The following is a 14,281-nucleotide window of genomic DNA, read 5'->3' on the forward strand; positions in this document are numbered from 1 at the left end:
TAACATTTTCTGCAAATGCCTTCAATGTCTGGCTTAGTAAAAGACAGCTAGAATCTTACATTTACTTATACATTCAATCTGTTAGAATTTGGTTTTCAGTTGAAGTCTATGAAGCAAATCCAGATTCACGTAGGTATGTAATTAGAAAAGAGAAGAATACTTTAAATAGTCTTCTCAGATAATTGTGGGTAGCCTTCTTTGATACTACACCAAAATTCAACAAGGGGTATTTCTCAAAGATTAGCTGCAATGTAGAATCTGAAACCGTGTCAATATGTTTTTTTAATCTGTCCAATTAAAATTCATCAGTCTATCTCGCACTTTGAATGGTTTATCATGCATGATGAATCATTTGGAAAACAAAGATTCCCTGGGGTGCCTGGGTGGCTCAGTCAGCTAAGCTTCCAAATTCAGTTCAGGTCATGATCTCAGGTTCACGGGCTCAAGCCTTGCATCAGGCTCGTACTGACAGCTCAGAGCCTACAGCCTGCTTCAGATTCTGTGTCTCCCTCTCTCTCTGCCCCTCCCCTGCTCACACACACACACACACACTCCCTCTCTAAAAAATAAATAATAAACATTAAAAAAAGAAAAAGAAAATACAGATTCCCTGAGGTGTGTAGATCTTTTCTAAATATTTTCACATTTCATTTATATGATACTAACAAAAAAATAAATCACACATGTGTTAATACCACCAATTTCATCCAGAACTGGGAAGCTGTCAAGCTCACAGTTGCACATACAAGTGTTCCAAAATTCTAATTTCCACTTGAAAGCTTGAATTTTAGCATTGGCAACAAGGACTGTCGGTTGTGTCTGTTGAAGCAACAGGCTCACCTTACTCATTTTCGAGAAAATGTCTGCCAAATAGCCAACTCCGCATAATTATAATTTGTCTGTCAATTATTCTTCTAGGTGATGGTGTCACATGAACAAAGTGGCTAGTTGAGCTCACAACTCAAGCACGCGGTCACTCAAGTGCTTTTCCTCAAGGCAGCCACCACACTCTTGCTAGGCTGCAGAAATACTTTCCACATACTTCTCATTTCATCACACAAAATATTAAAAGCTGTGTGGCCAAGGGTTGAGATTCCATGGAATTAATAATCTTTATTGCTTTATCAAGGACGTGCTTAAGAAAAACTGGCTCTAGTTGTCTTATTTTCTTTTTTAATGTGAGAGCAGGGGAGTGAAGAAGACAGTAGTAGCTTGTACAACCCAGCTTCTGTAACCACTGTGTTGACTCCCGCCAAGGCACCAACACTGGCATCCACCATGGCTTTTGCACCATCAGACCCAGTGTCAGTACGATGAAAAAGCCAATGTGTCAACATTAGGAAGATAGTTTTGCGCTCGCAGACCTCCTGCAAGTCTTGGGGACCCACGAGGTCTCCTGGATCATGCTCAGAGGACTTCGGCAATGGTACAGCACTAGGAAGCTTAAGTGACCACATCCGGGAAGTGTCAATGGACAGCTTCCCCCGGACTGGAGGAGATCAGACATTCTCTTGAGAAACCTCCTGTTGGCCACAACGTGGAGATGGCTTGAAGGGAAGGCTGACAGGGTAAACGCAGGAAAACCACTTAGGAACCCACTGAATTCATCTGGATGAGAAACAACGAGGGTGTAAGCATGGCAAGGGGGTCGGGGTGGAGGGAACACTCTGGAGAGCTGTGGAAGGGTCACCATGTTATGAGTCCTAAATCCAGATCTCGACTCCATCACCAGGCAGGTCATTAAGGCTATAAATTACAAATTAATCTTTAAAAAAAAATAAAGGAGGAGAGTGTGGTGTGTGAATTCTTCTTCCGCTCTGTGTGTGTGTATTTGATGACTCTGGGTTTCCTCTGCAGAAGTCAATGAAACAATTAAGTCTCTGCCCATTTTTCCTCATCCTGATCTCAAACAGTGTTAAAAAGGCTTGCACTACACTTTTCACACCCAGCCCTGTTAATAATTCATGCCCTTGCCTTCCTCAGTTCTTTTCGTATTTGCTGCTTAAATCCGGCGGTTGTGTGCATGTGCTCCTTTGCTTTCTGAATGCCCCATCCTTCCAAACATTCAAACAGCTACTTCTTTAATGCCAGGAATTGGGAGCTGGTGAAATCCTCTCTACCTGCCACCAAAAGCCTAACAAGGGATAAAAGCTGATCTCTGCTAATTTTGTCAGCTCACTTTTGTGACAAATTCTCAGCTTCGCTTGTGTAGCTTAGCCCAGAGTCCTTGTGGCTGAGCCAGAAAAGGGGACTCTGCTGCCACTCAGGGTGTGGTCTGTGGACCAGCAGCATCAGCTTCAGTGGGAAAAGGATTTCTCCACCTCAGTACTATTGACATTTGGGGCCAGCAAGTCCTGTGACAGGAGCTGTCCTGTGCACTGTGGGATATTTAGCAGCATCCCTGGCCCGCACCCACCAGATGCAAATAGCACCCTCATCCTCCAACTCTGACAACCAAAAATGTCTCCAGTCTTTACCAAAGGTCTACTAGGGGCAAAACCGCCGAAACTGAGAACCATTGTCCAACCCTCGTCAGAAATGTAAATGCTCCAGCCCCATCCCAGAACTAATGAGTGAGCATCTGCATATTCCAAGACTCCAGGTGATTCATGGGCACATTCAAGTAGGACAAGCACTGGGCTAGAGGTCTGGTTTCCAAACTTGGCTGCCCACTGGAATCACCTAAGCATCTCTAAGAAAACTTTGGTGTCTGGGCCCCAGCCCCAGAAATCCTGACTGCTCTGGTGTGGGTACCACCTGGCCAATGGGAATTTTAAGATCTCCCCAGGGGATTCGGATGCAGCAAAGTTTAGAAGCATTTCTTGCATGGTTTAGCCCTAATCTTCACATTTTTGCAGGTGAGGAAACCGAGGCATAGAAAAGTCCAAGAACTTCCCCATCTGATAATCAGGAGAGCCAAGATTTAAACTATGAACTAGAATGTGGGACAAGAGCCCTGGTCATGCCCTACTGGCCCTCTATCGGTCCTCTGACAGTCCTGGTCATTACTTCCGCAAGTCTTTGTTAACTTCCCCTCTTCCTGATTAGACGGTAAGGTCTCCAAGGACAACGATCATGTGTGGCTGGCTCACCATGCCTGGGTGTCTCTCTGGGGCTGAGAACATCCTTGTGCACAACAGACAAGCAATGTTGGAGTGAGAGAAGCGATGAACAAAATGAGCAGAGAACACAACAGAGCCAAGTCCGCATGTGTGTGGTACCAAAGCCCTCTCCTCTACTGAAGGAATCAGAAGAAAACCGCAGGGGTTCTGTCTGTGGCCGAGTGCAGCTGGACGCCCTTCCTGCCTGCTCACTGGCCAGCCTTTCGGGCTCGATGGCTGCCAGCGGAGGCCAGAGGAGGCTGAGCTCCAGCAGCCACAGCATCAGCACCTCCAGAGGAGCGTCGGTCACACGGAAACGGTGATCAGTGGAACTTCCCCTCCAATCCTCTGTCCACGCGAATGGCGAGGCCAGCTATGTTTCTTCACAGAGAAAGACACCATGGTTCAGTAGTAGTGACTTGCTGTTAAGTGTTGGGGGAGCTAGAACACAGAAGACCCTGTGATTCCAGCCCTTTCAACAACCAGGGCACAGAAGGGACTCTCTCTGGGTACCCTGGGGTCAGGGAGGCACTTCAGGTGTCAGGCCCATCTACTTTCTCCAGCCTCATTTCTCACTTTTCTCCCTCTCCCTGTCCCTCCTAACCCAACAGAACTCTCCATTCACTCCAGCCACCATGCTGACCCCCTTTCACTTTCTTGAATGTTCTACATTGACACTCACCTCTAAGACTTTGCACGTGCTACTCTAGTGGCCTGCGATGCTCCTACAGCTCATTCTTCTCGATTCTTCAGGCCTCAGCTGGTATGTTAACTCCTACAGGAAGCCCTCCCAGACTACTCCTCACTAGGGAGTAGTCTGTTTTACGTTCCTACACACACTCTGACTTCTGCCACTGCCCTCACAACACTGTCTGATGGTAATTTCTTTTTAAATTTTTTTTTCAACATTTTTATTTATTTTTGGGACAGAGAGAGACAGAGCATGAACGGGGGAGGGGCAGAGAGAGAGGGAGACACAGAATCGGAAACAGGCTCCAGGCTCCGAGCCATCAGCCCAGAGCCTGACGCGGGGCTCGAACTCACGGACCGCGAGATCGTGACCTGGCTGAAGTCGGACGCTTAACCGACTGCGCCACCCAGGCGCCCCTGATGGTAATTTCTTATTTGTCATCCGTACTATGTGGTAAACTTTGGGAGGCCCGTGAGCATGTTCACGTGCTTCACCTCATACTCCAACACCTAGCATAATTCCTGGCACAGAGCATGTACTGAATAAACATTCATTCAGGGGATCAATAAGCCAAACACTGTCCATAGCACCCCAGCCAAGTCTTGGGCCTGTGTACTCCCTTTCAGCCAGATCTAAGGCTAAAATTCCAATAAGGAGGGGAGGGGTAGGGGGAAAGTTTGTTTCTGTTTGGATGTGTGGGAAGTCACATTATGTGTCAAGTGATCACAAAAGTGGCAATTGTCAGTTTCCTGCCTCTCTGCAGGCCTCCTTCCTCATCAGCCTTCCTGGATACAACCTGAATGATGAGAGGGAAAGGAGACCGCACAGCAGCACCCAAGCTCTGGACCATGCACAAGAAGCAGGTCCATCCCAGGGCAGGGAGTCAGAGGCTGGATGAGCCGCACTAAACACATGTGGCATTTACAAGGAATGTCCTACCCAACACTGGCATTTGACCGGACAGTAAGGGTAGGGCATGTTAATGTAAATATTTGCACGGTTGAAATTTAGCAAACCAGGATGTGAATTCTCCTGAGCCAACACTGGAACACACCGTTGCAGGTGAAGCTGTGAATTTCTGCTAGAGGCTCAGCAGCGAGGGCGAGGAGAGCTCTGAGGGTTTCTGCCTCTCTCACTCCCCATGGCCACCTCAGGCAGCTTGAGTCTGAGAAACCTTTGGGAAAATAACCACAGTCCTCTCAAACCTTCCCTGCAGGGAACTGGGCTACTAGAGGTACTGCAGGTAGCCTGACTCTGAGGAAAGGAAGGGAGATCCAGGCAGAGGGGACAGTCCACACAATGGTGTGGAGGCCAGCACGCATGAGTCATGTTCAGGGGTAGGGAAATGGACCCAATGTACACAATGAAAGCAATGAGCCAAAGCAATAGAGCATACTGAAGAGAACAGTGAAAAGTAGTGATGATGTTGATGAAAATGGTATACCAAACATCGGTAGAGCCTCGGGTTGATGCTGTCTTCTACTATATGACAAAATTCAAATTAGGTACTTAGTCCAGCACTGCCAGCACAAGGGCTCAGCAACTGTCAGCCACACATAACATCACTTGATTCACGCCAAACCCCATGACAGACTGCCATTACCACCACGCAACAAAAGGAAAAAACAAATGAGAAACAAAACTGAGCCTGTGTAAATTAACACACATACACACAAGATGGCCAAGATGCCACCCTGGGGGATGTCAGAATCAGGTTGGGCCAGAGTTTCTGAAGCCAGGCCCACAGTCCTCTTCAGTTTATCACACCAGGCTGGTAAACTAGAACTCTCTACAAAAAGTAGGGGAACCAGAACAGACATGGGGCACAGCAGTGTTAAGTCATGCCAGAGGTGTGCTACTGAGATTTCTCCAGTCCAGGGCTGAGAGCAGATTGGAAGTGGGGGCACTGGGGGCAGGGAGAAAGGGCATCTCCCACTCTGGCAAGATGAAGGTCCCAGACAAAGGGGGTAACAGCAAGACAAGAAAGGAAGAGGTGGATTGGAGAGACTCGGGGGTAAATCCACGGCCTGTGGGAGCAAGACATAGAACATAAAAGTGGGAGAACACAGCCACATACATACAGGAGACAGTTCTACAAGGGAGATAGATGAAGGTGACTCTTGAATCCCATAAGAAGTGTAATCCTTTAAGGGACATGCCTCTCCCTTCTCCTGCTCTTCCTCCCCTCCTTTGTTAGAGTAATTATTGAGGTAAAATTCATAGAGCATAAAAGTAACCATTTCAAAATGGACAGTTCAGTGGCATTTAGTACATTCACGACGTTGTGAAATCACCATCTCTATCTAGTTCCAAAATACCTCCATCACTCCAGATTAAAACCTCTAGACCCATTAAGCACTTACTCCCCATTCGCCATTCCCTCTAGCCTTGGCAGGCACTAATCTTGTGTGTCTATGGATGTGCCTCTTCTGGACATTTCACACAAATGGAATCATACAATCTGTTGTCTCCTGTGACTGGCTTCTTTCACTTAGTGTTTTGTTCTCAGGTTCATCCACACCGCAGCATGATCTGTGTAATTGACCCCCCCCCCTCCAAGGCTTGTCCCACCTCACATCACCCCTCAGAACATTCTCAGAGCCCACAACAGCCCAGCACTGGTGGAGCTCTTCCTTCAGGGCGCTGTTTATGGCAAATAATTGTACAAGTCCTTCCAAGTGGAGGAAAAAAAATGATGGTAACTGTGGGATGAGCACTCACTTCCAATATCTATCTCATCTCTAGATGTGGTCCCTGTACCCTGACATAGCAAACAGGAAGACAGGGTTCCCGGGGGGAGTACATCTCAGGGTGCATGTTGTTCTTTATTTCTCAATGCTCCCAGCATCATCATAGACAAAGGGTACAGAGTAGCTAGATCTCACTGCATCCTAACTTTGTCCTGGTGCAGAACTGTCAAGACCTCACATTTCAAAGGCAATGGTTGTTTCAAAGGCCAACAATAAGCTCTTGCTCTTTGACTTGCTCTGTGAGCCCCACAGGGTTTTAGATTTTTTTTTTTTTCAATTTTTGCATTTAGATCTTTTTAAAGCCAGCACTGCACAAAGCACAAGCGTATGAGTGAATTCCCCTGATGAGAGCTCTGCATGCTGCCAGGGATGAGCCTAAGAGGGGCTGATTGGACAATATCTGCGTGGGACCCAGCAGGTCATGGTCAAGTGTGGACTGCAACTGCCAGGGGCGTATCCAGAGCAGAGTTGGGTGGACGGAGAGGCAGAGCAAGCGGGAAAGGCAGGCATCTGAAACTCCATGCTCTCCTCTCCGCCTCCCTCCTAGTTCAATCTCACCATCCCACCTGTGGGCTGTGACCACAAAGGTTCCCCTACTGCCAGTCTTAAGCTTTCTATACCCCTCCACAGCACAGCCAGAGCCATCATCCCCAAGGGGAGACTGAGAGCTTTGCTGTCATCTTCACAATCCTTCAGTGGCTCTCAAGCCACTACAGCAAGGTTGATCCTACGTCTAGACACCCAGAGGCCCTCGGCACTCTCTAAACTAGGGGCCAGCCAATGTTTTCCGTAAAGGGCCCAAAGGTATATTTGAGGCTTTGTAGGCCCATCATACTCCCCGTCACAACCATGCAACTCTGCCCTCGGGCAAGAAAGCAGCCAGTGACGATAGGCAAATGAATGACCGTGGTTGTGCTCTAATAAAACTTTATTTACAAACATGCCACTGGCCACATTTATCCAATGGGATGTAGTCTTGTCACTCTTGCTCTAACCTTCGGAGATATATGCAAAATGATGTGCAGCCGGGCTTTTCTGTGGGGAGCAGGTCGATAGCTTTGGGCAGACAGTGAAGAGGGTGGATGAACCTCCAAATACAAATACTCTAGGATGGTCTCACCCCAAGCCTCTGACTGTTCACTGGCCTTGCTGTGAACGTGCTGCTTATAGAATATACCAAGTTCTCTCCCCACCTATCTTCACACGTGCACAGCCTGACTGCCTGCTCCTGGCCAGCATATCTCTTCATTCAATAAATACTCTGGTACCCACTGTGTGCAAGGCACTGTACAGTTTTTGCATTCATGAAATCTACTGCCTAACAGGGGAAAACAGTTATAAGAAAATGAAGGAGATAAAGAAATTACACACCCCGTAACTAACAACTGCACTCATCTGTGCTAAGTACAGCGACAGGAAAGGAAAGAGGACCACGGCGGTCAGGTGGCCAACCATCGCAGTGGGTTTCCAGGAGATGGAACTTGAGGTGCTAAAACCAGGAGGTCCTGGTTGAACAGGCAATGTCATCCTAATGAGGGTGCACTTGGGAGACTCTAATCAGAGTGGGGGCTCAGGGAGGCACCATGGAGGATGTGGCATCGCAGTGAGATATCCCACTGTGTGACCGTTGTCCCCTTCCTTCTAGAATCCTCCCAGCTTGCCATCATGCTGTTCCACCCTTTTCGTATTCCTTCCCCCACCCGCCCCCACAGCCCCCTCCACACTCCTTTCGTAGAGGCAGGGTGTCTCAGCAAATCAAACTCTTTCTCCACCAAAAGACAGAGTAAGACTTCCTCTTCGCATCAATATTTTTGCCCAACCATATTTAAGTTGTATTTTTGAGTTTTCTTTCATTTTTGAGGATTTGATTTCCTTCTCATAAGTGTGTGTGTGTGTGTGTGTGTGTGTATAAAGCATATGACAGAGGAAAGCTGGACAGTATACGAAAGTGTGATAGAGCAGGGAGAAAATAAAACAGACTCCGCTCCATTTCACTGGCAGTCCCTAAGATGCTCTCCTACGTCCTCCAGTCCGACCTTCCTGTGTTGACCGCGATCACGTACATATTGTGCCTCTTGCTGCGGTAAATGTCTTTACGCAGAAATCTTACAAGTTTTTGTAACTGTGGCAGTAAAGAATTTTTTTTTTTTTCCGAAAGGCAACTACCTAAGTTCCATGAAAGTACTTCACTGAAGAAGTGTCATTCCTCTTTGTGGAAAGCTAGCAGTTCCTGGTGGGATGCAGAAGGACAGGGGACAACAGATGTCTAGCCAGGAGTAATGGCCAAGCCTATCGATAATGCTGTCCTTATTGGCACTATGCTCATTTGCGCTGGGATTACAGGTTCTAGAATATTAACGGCAGAGGAGTCCTTTAATAATTATAGTTTCCCAACCCTAAACTGAATCAAATAACCTGGCAAGGGGTTATTTTAGGTACTGATGGAGCCACGTGGAAGTGACATGTTCGTAGCACAAATACCATCGAGTATTGCGGTGGCACAGAGTTCAACCTAACCCAGCCCTGTGCTGCTAAGTTTTAAAAACTCTTCCTTTGGGGTGTACGTGTAGTAAATTAGCTTTCTTGAAAGAAAGCTCGAGGACAGGTGTTAAACGTCTGAGCTCCGATCTGGGCTCTACTCCTTATGAGGCAGAGTGTCAGTCAGTTATTGACCTCTCCCAGCCTCAGTTTCCCCGATAGTAAAACAAGGATGTCAGCAACTACATCGTGGAGTTACCAAGAGGATGCTGTGAGGATGTGCAGGGTCCAGGAAACGGTGTGTCTCCAAAGGAGCTCACCTAATGGACTCCTGCTGAGAGCCCTCAGTCACAGGATGGCACCCTTAGGATAACAGATCACAACTCTTACCACCCCGTCACCCTGTTCAGGAATGCGGTAAATGGTCTAAACGGACTGGCACCTGGAGCCGACGGAGCCTGAGACCCAAGTGTTGAAGTGGCTTCCACGTCAAGACAATGGGTACCTCTGTTTGCAGGTGAGCTATGCCTTGCCTCTATGTTCACATGTGGTCCCCAGATTCCAAAGACACTGACACCAAGCCCAAGATTCGGGTTTGCAGTCATATAACCCAGTGGATATGAATCTACGGCAGAGGGAAGAGAATGTTCTACAGCAAGAGGAATTAGCACTCTTGGACCTTGAGAAGCCACACATCCATGCTGATCCAAGAGATCTGAGCTCCACATACTCAGTGGTCCGATTTTTAAAATGAAGCTTTGGTTTACAGCAGAAAAGTCACTAAGGATCCTCTCTGGGAGTCTCAGGACATGTACAAAGACACGTGGAAGGACGTGTCCCACCAAGTTGTATTAAAAATAGATACAGAAAGTTCAAATGCTCTCTATCAGCATTAGCACTTACTTCTAAATGGGCGACTCCTTCTCTCCTGACATAATAGACATGTTTCTGCTGCCTCAGCCTTTTGGGAAAGCAAGCATCCCAGAAGCCCCCGTGCACATTTTATTGTGAATCAGGTGTAAAAATCAGATGGTACTCTCCTTCCCGCCTCCTGAAAACCTGCTGATTTATGGAAGCTGGGAGATATTGCATTGCAAGGTCGAAAATCAGTACTTTCCCTTTCTTCTGTTTCCCATAACACTTTGCAGAACTCACAGAAAGGTCCTGGCACTAGAAATGGGAAAATAAATAGCTCTGAGAGGGTGTTTGAGGAAAAAAAAAAAAACTAGCCATTTTCTCAACTGTGAAGTTAATAGAAGAGCTGAGAATAAGAAAGGCAGAAAGTAAGAAAACAAATAACAGTAAAGCCTACCCACCTATTTTGTTATGTGGTCGTGGGCAAGTAAAGCAGGCATACTAGGACTGAAGGAAAGTTGCTAGATAATTGCTAATATTCATAATCTCTTTCTTCCTTAGCAAATGCCACTTTACTATTTTCCCAGACTCCTTTGAAGCTAGCTGTAGACATACAACAATGAGCTGTAAGTAGAAAATTTTATGGCAGAAAACTTCCAAAAAAGTCCTTTAAGAAGAAGAAGAAGACCTTCCACTCCTACTTTCTTGTGGCCTGGAATAGAATATAATGGCTGGAGCCTGAGCAGCCATTTTGGACCATGAGACAACAAGCTAAAACTAGCAGAGCAGCAAGGCAGAAGGGATCCACCCGTGTCCCCTTAATGATTTCATGAAGCTGCCATGCCAGCCTTGGATTGCCCAGCTCCAGTTATCCCTTCACTTGTGAGATCAACCTTGTGTATTTAAACCACTACAGGAGACTTTCCAGTAAGTGAAGCCAAATTTCATCATAATGAGTCAAGTACCAACTTCATAGGTTTTCTGTGAGACCTACAAAGCCAAGGTGAGTGCAAAGTGCCTGGAAGGAATACACGATTATCCCTCTCATGAAAGAGGTGATGAGGATTAAGGAATATACTTGTTGGGGATTAAGGAGTGTATGTGTTGTGAGGAGCACTGGGTGATGTAAGGAAATGATGAATCACTATATTGTACACCCGAAACTAATAGAACACTGTGTTAATCAACTGGAATTAAAATAAAAACTTTAAGAAACAAAGATTCTCTCTCCCTTTCTCTCTCTCTCTCTCACACACACATACGCCATACTTCACGATGAAAGTGTCATCAAAAGTTCATTGGAAGGATATGAGTAAAATATAGAATTTTGTCTTAACCTGGACAAAGACTCAGAGAACAGAGATTATTATTACACAATGGAAGAGTTGGATCATGTTAACCTAAAGTTATTTTGACTAGGCTGTGTTTTAAATTTTGATCTGTAAACTCTTAGAATGGTAAACGGTATAAAATCATATATAGGACTTCTCCACTGATGTCTAAAACCCAAGACTAAAACAAAACTCTTGATTTTTCTTTTAACATTTATTTTTGAGAGACACAGAGAGAGACAGAGCACAAGCAGGGGAGGGGCAGAGAGAGAGGGAGACACAGAATCCGAAGCAGGCTCCAGGCTCTGAGCTGTCAGCCCTGCGTTGGCAGGGCTTGAACCCACGAACCGTGAGATCATGACCTGACCCGAAGTCAGACAACCTAGTGAGCCACCCGGGCGCCCCCTCTCGGTTCATTTTTTAAGCCAACTTCTCCCCCAGTCATCTGTATCTCAGAAAATGGCACCGCCCTGTCATTCTGCCCCCTCCCCCGCCCCCAAGGGACTTACTCCTATTCCCTCTTTTTCCCTCCGGTCATCTAATCCGTCAGCAAGCACTGTGGAATTACCTGCAAGGCCTCTCCCAAATCCATTCACTGCCCCCTCCGCACCCCCCACCGCCTAATGCCAGACACAGCGATCCCCAACTCCCGCCACAGCTCCCTTGCTGGTACACTTGCTTCTGGTCTTTGCTCTCCTAAAGAAGCCAGAACGATCTTTTAAAAACATGAGCATCCGAGCATGCCATGAGTCTGATGTGAACCATCTAGTGGTTTCCCCACACAATTCGGTATAAACTCTGCATACCTCACCAACACCTCCTTCTGCCTCTCTCCCTCTTGGCTCTTCATGTCCAGCAACGTGGCTTGATTTATAGGTTCTTGAAACTGCACTGAGTTTATTCCCGCCTTGGGACTTTGACGTCTGTACTTCCCCTTTCCTGACAAGCTCCTCTCTCACATCTTGGCCTGGCGTCATCCTCAACATTCAGCTCTCAGCTGTCATCTTCTCGGGATGCCCTCCCCGACCACCCCGTCTGAAGATCGCCTGCAACCGGTGTCTGTCACTTCCCTGGGTTTTAGCATCACCAAAACTCATGTGCATACCTGAGGTATGGGGATTTGTTTGTTTGAAACCCCACCTAGACTGCAGCTCCAGAGGAGAAGGGACCATCTATGTTGTGGTCATGGCCACAACCGCTGTGCTCAGCACATAGTAAGTCCTCAATAATTTCTTCGTAAATGAGTTGATAGGCCATGCCAATCAAAATATTATAATCAGCTGGGTTGATTCAACTACTGAAGTAATATTAACATTAAATTCAAAGTGAACCCCAACAAAATTCTAACATTAATCCAGCAAGTATTCCATACGTTAATGGACTCCTCACCGCCCCCGCCACCCCGCCCTTCATCCCATCTCGCCAGCCAAAGGCTTGCCGTGGGAGAAAGTGTTCAGTTCTTTGGCTAAACAAGCTAAGAAGGGGCTAAACTGCTTATCAATAGTAGGTGGGGGGTTAAAGAGGAGTAAACATATTCCTTCTCTTTCTATTGGCAAATGATAAGGGTTGTTAAGAGATTACTGAACTGCTTTAAGCATCTCCAGTGGATGGGCAACACTTTTGTCTAATTAAGCAAGTCCTAGAGATACAAACCAGCCTAGGGAAGATCGTCATTTCTAACGTTAGGCCGCCAGAACGGAGCTAAGCATTTTCCTACCTTTTATGGTGTCTGACTATGAACACACCGAGTGCAGTCGGCACCACACCTGTAGGGTATACCCCACCCACATGCACACACCCCAGTTAGGGAGTTTTCTAAGCATGAAAAATAACAGTAGATCAGAGACTCAAAGCTTGGCAAGGTGGAATGATCAAAGTGTGCTGATGCTTTTGTGGAATAGGAAACATGCAAGTTAAATAGCCATGGAGTCAATAAACCTTTCCATTGTCTTCACTGAATCAAAAGGTCTCATGCTAGTTTTCTTACTGGCAACTCGCTGCTTATCAATTATTTTAAACAGTGTTTCAGACAAAACAAAGAGGGTAGTGTTTTAGTAACTGGGATGTCATTTGTTTAAGAGCCAGAGAGATCTGGGTTCAAATCTCACTTAGCTTTAGGTAAATTATCCAAACTCCCGGATCCTCAATGTTCTCACCGTGTCAACGGGGATGGGAAACGACCAGCTTAATTGGTAGCAGAAAGCATGAAAGTGGGATATTGCCAGGCACAAAGCACTCTGCCAAGCAAGTTCATGGCAAGTGCTGCTTCCCTTTCGTTCATCCCCATCTTTATTATCGTTGAAACCTGAACGCAGCCTTTGTCAGCAATGGCGATCACCGAGTCTGATCATTTCTTCAGGTGTCAGGTTCACTTCAAGTGTTCCTGCTTCTTCACATAGATTTTAACTTGAGCTGTCGTTCTCCCTTAAAGTAGGTCATGGGGCGCCTGGGTGGCGCAGTCGGTTAAGCGTCCGAATTCAGCCAGGTCACGATCTCGCGGTCCGGGAGTTCGAGCCCCACGTCAGGCTCTGGGCTGATGGCTCGGAGCCTGGAGCCTGCTTCCGATTCTGTGTCTCCCTCTCTCTCTGCCCCTCCCCCGTTCATGCTCTGTCTCTCTCTGTCCCAAAAATAAATAAACATTGAAAAAAAAAATTTTAAGTAGGTCTTGGCACGACCCCAGAGAGCTGGGTGATCTGGGTCCTTCCTGTGTCTTCTCTGATTCCCACGACAATCCCCATCAACACCGCAAACTCAACATCCTCCCTGACGCTCCGTGAACGCTCCGATGCTGCCCTAGTCTTTGCGCCTCTGGCTCCCTCCCGTTCGCCAGGCTTCAGGTCACCAGCTCACCACAGCTCACCTGACGACTGCTGTATGCCAAGAGTCTCCCTTTCTCTCCCTCCGGCGACCCTGCTTATTTCCAGCAGGACACTTCGGTACAACTATCATTCTATGTCTGCTTGCCTATCTCATCTGTCTGCTCCCCCAGGGTCTATGCTCCTCCAGTCAGAGGTCTTACCTAGTTCCCAGCTGCCTGCTCTGAACAGGCTCAAGACAGGTGTTTACTGAATAAGC

General features: G+C 46.9%; 1 long non-coding RNA gene across 1 annotated transcript in view; it reads right to left on the reverse strand.

Moving 5' to 3' along the window:
* The window catches only part of LOC122494497, a 595,470-nt gene that overhangs the window by 536,185 nt on the left and 45,004 nt on the right, over window positions 1-14,281 (reverse strand). The window lies entirely within an intron of this gene.

The sequence above is a fragment of the Prionailurus bengalensis genome, chromosome E2, assembly GCF_016509475.1.
Source record: "Prionailurus bengalensis isolate Pbe53 chromosome E2, Fcat_Pben_1.1_paternal_pri, whole genome shotgun sequence".
NCBI classification, from domain to species: domain Eukaryota; kingdom Metazoa; phylum Chordata; class Mammalia; order Carnivora; family Felidae; genus Prionailurus; species Prionailurus bengalensis.